This window comes from Pongo abelii, chromosome 1, assembly GCF_028885655.2.
Source record: "Pongo abelii isolate AG06213 chromosome 1, NHGRI_mPonAbe1-v2.0_pri, whole genome shotgun sequence".
NCBI lineage: Eukaryota > Metazoa > Chordata > Mammalia > Primates > Hominidae > Pongo > Pongo abelii.
The window spans coordinates 222,881,102-222,890,445 of record NC_071985.2 but is presented as its reverse complement, the minus strand read 5'-3'; the positions used below and the strand labels follow the sequence as shown (position 1 = coordinate 222,890,445).

Genomic DNA, 9,344 nt, shown 5'->3' with positions numbered 1-9,344 from the left:
AAGCCAGTTGATGCCCTCCCCTCTCCCTGCTTCCCTGAGCTGCTGGCAGGCACTGGCACTTCCCCTGTGCCAGGCTCTGTGTCGAGGGCTTTACACGTATTATCTCATTTAATCCTCTCACCCACCCAGACTACATAGTCTCTCCTCAATGACTACCTTCCATTCGCCCTGTTCTCCGCTTCCTAGCCCTGATGACAAATCATAATACGCTTTTGCTTGTTTACTTGTTGTCTGTCTTCCCACTTAGACTGTAAATTCCTTTTGTTCTCTGCAGCATCCCGAGTACTTGTAGAAGGCCTAGCTCCCTATGTTTTTTCTTTGTAAATAAATGAGGGACTTAATCAAGTGACTAGGCTCAGAGTCATTTTCTCAGGATCACCCAGCTTGTGTCTGTAGAGCTGGAATCCACACCCATGTTGCTGAGCGAACCTGCTCCCCTGTGATGACAGGAGCTGCTGGGAGGAGTTTGAGTTTCAGGCCCCCACAGAAGCCAAGAATAACTGAAACCCCGGTGCCTTTACATTCACCTCTGCACGATGAATTGAGCTTCCCAGTGGTGCTGGGAGCAGAGCCGGATTCTCCCCTAAACTGGAGGCTGGCCATCGGACACCCTTCCTGGCCTGAACTCTCTTTCCTTCCCAGCAGGGAACCCCAGCCATGGCTGCATGCTCTGGCTGGGAGTAACAGTGAGCCTCAGGCTGGGGAGGCAGAGGGACAGCAGAGCACACACCCCCAGATGGATGTAGAGGATATGGGAATAAAGGCCACGTTCCTCACCCCTGTTTGGAAATGGGGAAGTGGGAGAGGCGTAGCTCATCTGCCGGCACTGTCAGCTTGGCCTGCAGAATAGACCCTAAGTCCAATGACTTCATCTCCACCGCTACCCACCGCTCCATTCCCCTCGCCTCACAGCTGCATGACCGAAGGAGCCTCTCCCTCCCACTCAACTCCTACCGTCTATTTTCCACCCAGCAGCCAGAGTGGTTTTTAAAAGAACAAACCAGGATGCACGTGGTGGCTCATGCCTGTGATCCCAACACTTTAGGAGGCTGAGTCAGGAGGACTGCTTGAGGCCAGGAGTTTCAAGACAAGCCTGGGCAAAACAGCAAGACCCTGTTTCTAAAAAAAAGAAAAAAAATTATCTGGGCTTGGTAGTGCACTTGTGTAGTCCCAGCTACTTGGTAGGCTGAGGTGGGAGGATGATTTGAGACCAGGAGGTCGAGGCTGCAGCGAGCTGTGATCACGCCACTGCACTCCAGCCTGGGCAATAGAGCAAGACCCTGTCTCAAAACAATAAAAATAAAAGAACAAACCAGGTTATGTTGTTGCTGGCTTAAAACTTTGAATAGCTTCCTATTCTACTTACAAAATAATCCAGGCTGGGCACGGTGGCTCATGCCTGTAATCCCAGCACTTTGGGAGGCCAATGTGGGTGGATTGCTTGAGCCCAGGAGTTCAAGAGTGGTCTGGGCAACATGGCGAAACCCTGTCTCTACAAAAAATACAAAGATTAGCTGAGCATGGTGGCATGTGCCTATAGTCCCAGCTAGTAGGGAGGCGGACATAAGAGGATCCCTTGAGCCCGGGAGGCCAGGGCTGCAGTGAGCCATGATCAGGCCATCAGACTCCAGCCTGGGTGACAGAGTGAGACCCTGCCTGTGTCAAAAAAAAAAGACTGGGCGCGGTGGCTCATACCTGTAATCCCAGCACTTTGGGAGCTCGAGGCAGCGGATCACTTGAGGTCAGGAGTTCGAGACCAGCCTGGCCAACATGGCGAAACCCCGTCTCTACTAAAAATACAAAAAATTAGCAGGGTGTGGTGGTGCATGTCTGTAATCCCAGCTACATGGGAGGCTGAGGCAGGAGAATCACTTGAACCCAGGAGGTAGAGGTTGCAGTGAGCCAAGATTGTGCCACTGCATTCCAGCCTGGGTGACAGAGCGAGACTCCATCTCGGAAAAGAAAGACAAAAATGCAAGCTTCTCTTTGTGTCCCATGCCTGACCTAATCTTCTCTTCTTTTTCCAGCCTCTTCTCACCCCAAGATCTCTTCCATTGCCTTACTACACTGATACTTTCTGCCCCTATACCGCCAGAACTCAGTCCCTCTCCACACCTTTGCCCTTCCATTCTCTCTGCTTGGCATGCTCTTGTCTCAGATCTAAGGGCTCACTGCTTCTTATCATTCAGGTCTCAGCACAGATGTCACCTCTGTGCAGAGTCTTCTCTTGACCACCCCCCAACCCGGCACATCCTATCTCCTTTTCCTGTTTTATTGCTTCATTGCATTTGACATTGTGAGTCTAAAATCTAAGATTTTGTCATTTATTTATAGTTTATTCTTTTCATATCTGACTCCCCCACTGGAATGTCAGTCAGCTCCATGAGGGCAGGGACTGTGTCTGGTCATTGCTCTGACTCTGGGACCCTGGACAGTGTGCGCCTCATAATAGGTGTTCAATAAATGTTTGCTGAATGAATGAATGAATGAACATTTCACTTTGGAGGGAGGCTTGCTTGGGGCATCTCTGCTGGGCAGCTTAGCTCCTTCCCGCCCCAAGACCTTGCTATGCCAACAAGGTGAGGCGGGGGACAGGGAGGGAAGTGGGGATGAGGCCAGAGCTCCCAGCCTGAGTGCCACTCCTCGGGTGCTGAGCTGTGGGGGGTGACGGCCGCTCTGAGGGAGATGGATGACCTGTACTGGGTGGCTGCCCCAGGAAGCTGCTTCCTATTAATAACAGCAGTAGCACTGCCAGGAGGGGAAGGGGAGGGAGGCAGAGGCAGCGGAGATGGGATAATGCCCCTCACCCCTCACCAAGCCGGGAAAATGGCATCATATTTTCTAGAAGACAAGAATGCCACTTTTAAAGAAAATTAGGCCGGGTGCGGTGGCTCACGCCTGTAATCCCAGCACTTTGGGAGGCCGAGGCAGGCAGATCACCAGGTCAGGAGATCAAGACCATCCTGGCGAGCACGGTGAAACCCCGCCTCTACTAAAAAAAAAAATACAAAAAATTAGCCGGGCGTGGTGGCGGGCGTCTGTAGTCCTGGCTACTCGGGAGGCTGAGGCAAGAGAATGGCGTGAACCCTGGAGGCGGAGCTTGCAGTGAGCCGAGATCGCGCCACTGCACTCTAGCCTGGGCGACAGAGCGAAACTCTGTCTCAAAAACAAAAAACAAAAAACTAGGCCTGGTTTGTAAATGGGTCTCTGTCTGCTCTGCAGCCCTCCCTGTGGACAACCCCTCCGTGCATGGAGGCTTCTTCCCCGCCTGGGTGGACCCTACAGGCAGCCAGAGGGATGTCCCCCTCTTACCCCTCCCCTTGACTGGGCCAGCCCCAAACGGAGGCTGTGGCTGAGAGGGAAGTGTCTGCACCCTGGGGCTGGGGAGGGTGAATTTTGTCCAAACTCCTCTGACTCCTTTCTCTGAGGGTGGTTATTGGGAAACAGAAGTGAAGGTGAGTATGGGAGGGAGGAGGAGAAGCGGAGGGAGAACAGAGATGGTGCAGGCTGCTTGGTGGCAAACCGGGGCATGGGCAGGAAGGCCCAATCTGGTCCCACCAGATATCTGGCTTTGCCCTCGTCCTGGGGCAGGCAGGGGGCATTGAGGAGCTGGCAGAACTGTGGACAGAAGGAGAGTGGAGCCGCTTTCTCTCCCTACGAGAAAAGAGCCCCATCACTGTCATTTTCAGGGGAAGCAACATGCCACACCCCCCGAGACACCTCTGTCCCCAGCACAGTAGCTCCTGACGGCTGCCCGGTGAGGATGCTGCGGACAGGTCCTACTGTCCCCCCAGGCTCCGGCGTGCTCCCCCCAACCAAGATGCCCCAGCAGGGCCCCTAGTGGCCCAGGTCTGTGGCCATCCTGGTTCCTGTCTCCACTGTCTATCTGCAGCCCCTCTCCAAGCCTCCATCCCCCACCAAGCCCCTCCCTGCCTCACTGGGCCACAGCCCCAGCTTGGTCTCCATCTTCTCACCCAGCCCTGCCTCTCACTGGGCCTCACTGCTGCCCAGCCCTGTCCCTTCTTTGAGCCCTGATCCTCAGTCCTGAGTCCTCTGGCCCCGGACACATCTATACTTCTATGACCAAGGGTCTTTGTAAATTCTTCAGGCGCTCTCCAGAAGCCCCAGTCCCCTCATACTCACAGCTCTGAACACAGCCCAGCCCTTCCCTAAAACCCAGACAGGACCTGCATGTGCCGTGACCTCCCACTCTCCAGTGCGGCCCCTAAGAACTCAGGGTCGGGCTTGGCATGAGCCTGGAGGCCTGGAGCCTGCTCATTCAGTCCTGAGCTGACAGAGAATGTCATTAGCAGGTTCCTAACTGGGCCACACCTCCTGGGCTGTCAGGACGGCTTGTGCCAGAGAAACATCACACTCTGTGTATCTCACTCCTTGGGGTGGTGGCACTTGGTGGTGCCGGAGACTCTCACATGTACTTGTGAGAAGTCTCAGTCCCCCATCTCCTTCTAGCCACCTCTCTGTCACCTCCCTCTGCTGCGTTGTGGAGGGGTGGGGTATGTCTCAGGGTGTCCCTGTGTGGCCTCAGTCATCATTTTTAGCTCTCCTGTGGGTTGAGGTTTCTTCTAGGGGCTCATTCACCCCGGCTCCCATAACCCTACCCCACCATTTCCTAAGCAATAACCCTGTAGCAAGCACTGGGCTAAGCAGGATCTTCATGGCCTCACAAGGAGGGACCTGTCACTATTTCCGTGCTCAGCAGAGGAAATGGAGGTTCAGAGTTGTCAAGCCACTTGCCTAAGGTCACAGAGCTAAACCCTGGTGGAGCTGTGATTAGGCTATAGGTCTGGGTGGCTCCTGCCTGAGTTCCTGGGGCTCAGGTTACCCCATATCAAACTGGGAGACCCTGTGTGGTCATTTCTTGCTGCCAGAGTCTGGGTGAGGGGCACAGGCAGGGAAGCTGGGTCTGGAACAATCTGTCAGGTTGGACACTGTGATCTCCTCCACACTGTGATCTTCTCCCATCGAAGCAGGAGGAGGTGCAGCCACAGGCCGTTAAGTGTTTATTCAAAATGAAAGGAAATCTCCCGAACAAAGCAAGGAACTCAAAGAGAGAAGCACAGGGCCTGGGTGGGAAAGAAGAAATTATCCTGTCCCTGCCCTTCCCCAGCAAAGCAGGCATAGCTAGAGCTGTCCTAGCCAGCACCAAAGAGTGGGCCCCTGGCCGGGCGCAATGGCTCACGCCTGTAATCCTAGCGCTTCGGGAGGCCAAGGAGCATCACTTAAGGCCAGGAGTTTGAGACCAGCCTGGGAAACATGGTGAAACCCCCTGTTTCTACAAAAAGTAGCCAGATGCCTATAGCCCCAGCTACTCGGGAGGCTGAGGTGGGAGGATCACTTGAACCCAGGAGTTCAAGGCCATAGTGAGCTATGGTCATGCCACTCTACTCCAGCCTAGGCAGCAGAGTGATACCATATCTCAAAACAAAACAAAACAAAAACAAAACAAAACAAAAACAAAACAAAGCAAAAACCCAACAACAAAACAGCAGGCCCCAAGGAGGCCTGTGGCAGGGGCCTGAGGGGTGGTGCAGGTAGGGTTGGTGGGGTTTTCCTGGGTCATGCCTCTAACTAGATAATAATGATGCCTGCCTGGTTGGGGTGTGGTGGGAATATAATGTGCCTATAGTATATACATAATGCATACTGTATATGCAGTGTATATAGTGCACATATAGTGCATTTACAGTGTACATCTAGTGCATAGGTGTATATGTAGTGTATATATACTGCACATGTGCTCTGTAGTGTATATATAGTGCATATGTAGTGTATGTGTAGTGAATATACAGTGCATATATAGCACATATGTGGTGCACATATAGTGTGCATATATGGTACATAGTGTATATGAAACATATATACATGAAACACGAAACATATATACATGTGCACTACATTACACGTGTGCATTACATTACACATCTATCATATATGTGGCGTACATGTAGTGGACATATAGTGCATATGTAGTATATGAATATGTAGTGAATATATAGTGCATATAGAGTACCTATGCAGTGCATATACATGCACTATATATATGTGCATTACACATACGCTATATGTGCACTATATATTCACTACATAGGTAATCTATATGCACTGTATATTCACATATATACACTATATGTACATTACGTGTACACTACATTACACTACACCACATTACATTACACATGTGCATTACATTACACATGTGCATTACGTTACACATATATATGGTCATCTATGTGGTGTACATGTAGTGCACATATGGTGTATATATAGTGCGTATGTATATGTAGTATATATACTATAGTATACATAGTGCATATGTAGTTTATATGTAGTGAGTAAACTGCATATATAGTACATATGTAGTGCATATATATAGTGCATGTATAGTATCTATATCGTACATGTGGTGGACATGTAGTGCACATATGGCATATATATCGTGTATATATAGTGCACGTATGGTGCATATGTGGTGCATACACTGCATATGTAGTATATATACATACAGTGCTCAGGGACGATGCGCCTCCTGCCTGGGTTCCAGGGGCAGGCACTGCCATCTCCTCTCAGGCCCCCAGGGGGCGCACCTACCCCCGGCCGGACGTGTTCAGGCAGCAGCTTCCCTTCAGGCCCCATGCAAGCAGGTGCTTTTTATTTAGACTGATGTATTATTGAAACTACTTGAATCCGCTTCAAAGTAAGTTAAATGAGAAGAGATCTTCACCCCTAGTCTCATAAATCAAGGGGCATTCAAAGAAAAGGGAAAACAAAGAAATCACAGAAGCCTGGAAACAGATGGGCTTTCGTGGCTTTGTATTCCTGGCCTTTCTCCTAGGGCACGCTGGGAACCAGTCTTCCTCTCCTTCCTTCTCCTGAAGAGCCTGGGTCGAGAGCTGTGCTCCTTTTCCCCCTCCTCCCCCTCTTTCACCTCCTCCCCCTCCTCCCTCTCCTCCCCCTCCTTCCCCTCCCCTCCTCCCCTACCTCCTCCTCCTCCCCTACCTCCTCCTCCTCCCCTACCTCCTCCTCCTCCCCTACCTCCTCCTCCTCCCCTACCTCCTCCTCCTCCCCTACCTCCTCCTCCTCCCCTATCTCCTTCTCCTCCCGCTCTTCCTCTTCTCCTCCCCCTTCTCCTCCTTCTCCCCTCCTCCTTCTCCTCCTTCTCCCCTCCTCCTCCTCCTCCCTCTCCCGGTCTTTCACCTCCCCCTTCTCCTCTTCCTCCTCCCCGTCCTCCCTTTCATGGTCGCCAGGGAGAGGCTGGTGTCCCCATAACGAGGGCTGGATTTAAGTCGAGACAAATTATCCTTCTCTCTTACGCAGTGCACATGCCCAGAGCCCCTTTCTAGCCTCAGGGCTCCTGGTGCCCTGTGGGGCAGGGGAATGTCTCCGGGCAGTGTGGTTTGGGGTTGGGAGTTGGAAGGACTGTGGTTCCTGGATGATTGTGGAGAGATGTGAATTTGGGAGTCTGGTTGTGAGGCCATCTGAGGCTGCCCAGTGTGTGGCTGTTGTGCTTTGTGTCCCTGTGTGTATGTCCTTGTGCGTATGTGTGTCCCCTTGTGTGTCCCCGTGTGTGTGTCCTCCTATATGTGTGTGTCCCTGTGTGTGTCCCGGTATGTGTCTGTGTGTGTATGTGTGTGTGTCCCCGTGTGGGTATGTGTGCATGTATGTGTGTGTCCCCGTGTGTGTGTGGATGCACACAAAAGCAGCTGAGCATTCCTCAGGCCTGGCCTGGAATTTCAGATCCACTCTGGATGAAAGGGAGCTGCTGGCTGCCTGTTCTGTTCCCCTAACTATGGGCGCTGCCTTGCCCTTATGCCAAGCTGCCCGCAGCTGAGAGCAATGCAGGGTCTCCCTCTCTCCACAGCAAATTCTGGCTGAGGACCCCACTCTCCTGCTCCACAGACCACCTGGACGCACTGCCCAGGGCCATGGGAGGGACATCTGCAGCAGATGGACATCAAAAACTAAGGTCAATGGCCGGGCGCAGTGGCTCATGCCTGTAATCCCAGCACTTAGGGAGGCTGAGGCAGGAGGATCACCTGAGGTCAGGAGTTCAAGACCAGCCTGGCCAACACGGTGAAACCCGTCTCTACTAAAAATGCAAAAATTAGCCAGGTGTGGTGGTGGGCACCTGTAATCCCAGCTACTCAGGAGGCTGAGGCAGGAGAATCACTTGAACCTGAGAGGTGGAGGTTGCAGTGAGCCGAGATCGAGCCACTACACTCCAGCCTGGGTAAAAGGGAGAGACTCTGTCTCAAAAAAAAAAAAAAAAAAAAAAAATAAGGTCAATTGCCAGTGAGCAATGAGACAGCGTGGGGGTGAGACAGGAGGACACACCAGGAGGGGCGCAGGAAATGCCAGAGGCAGGAGACAGATGGGACTAAGGGCCAGAGAGCCTGCTCCAGTGGCTCCTCGGAGTGAGATGCCAGAGAGGGAGGCAGGAGACCAGAAAAGACGAAGGAAGAAAAATCTAAGGCGAGGGAGACCAAGAAACAAAGAAGAAGGAGTCAGATGTGCAGCTGCAGGGACAAAGGCACATAAACCGGGAGTGAGAGAGACAGAGCGAGAGTCGCCTCCAGCTGGGGCTGGGTGGGGAACTTGGATCCCACTAGGGCTGTGGATTTGGGAGCTTGCTTGCGGGGAGGCAGGCTAATTGGCGATTTCATCCGGGTCCTCCAGAACGTCTGCAGAAAAACAAACCCACTAAACATCTCTCACCGTCTGTCATCTTCATTTTGCTTTTGTCTTCAGAATAAAGAGAATCTGAAACTCCCTAGGAGGAGCGGCGTCAGCAGCTCTCAGGTTGTCTCCCGCTCTGCTCCTTCTTCATGCTTTTCTGGTCGGAGTCTTCGTTCCGCAGCTTCTTGCCCTGGTTCAGGCTGGCGGCCTCTCTGACCCGGCATGCTGGGGTCTCCATCCCCATCTCTGTCACACTGTGGTCTGGAATGTCTGGGTCTCTTGCTCCCCTCCCCCTCCCCCAGGCTCAGCCTAAGCCACCCCACCCTCCTTGGCCCGCGTGGCCGCTGCTGATCCCTGCTACTTCCAGCTTCCAGCCGTCTCCCTGGCTCAGCCTGCAGATTGACAGGGCCCATAAATCACCGTGGCAAGGCAGGGCCCTGGGAAAGGAACACGGGTCCAGGTGCTGACAGGGCTGGCCTTGGGAGCTGGGGCTCTCGGGTTTCTGGTGAATCGCTGGGGCGTGGAGCCTGTGGCTTCTCTTCCAGCTAAATGGAGCATTTTGGTTGCAGTGCCTGTGTCTCCTGCCGATTTTCTCCGGCTCCCTGGAAGGTGGGACAAGAATAGGTTGAATGTGAAGCAAGTGGGATTCG

The 9,344-nt window shown here is 52.7% G+C and overlaps 1 protein-coding gene across 1 annotated transcript in view; it reads left to right on the top strand.

Moving 5' to 3' along the window:
• The window catches only part of UBIAD1 (UbiA prenyltransferase domain containing 1), a 106,785-nt gene that overhangs the window by 57,758 nt on the left and 39,683 nt on the right, over positions 1-9,344 (top strand). The window lies entirely within an intron of this gene.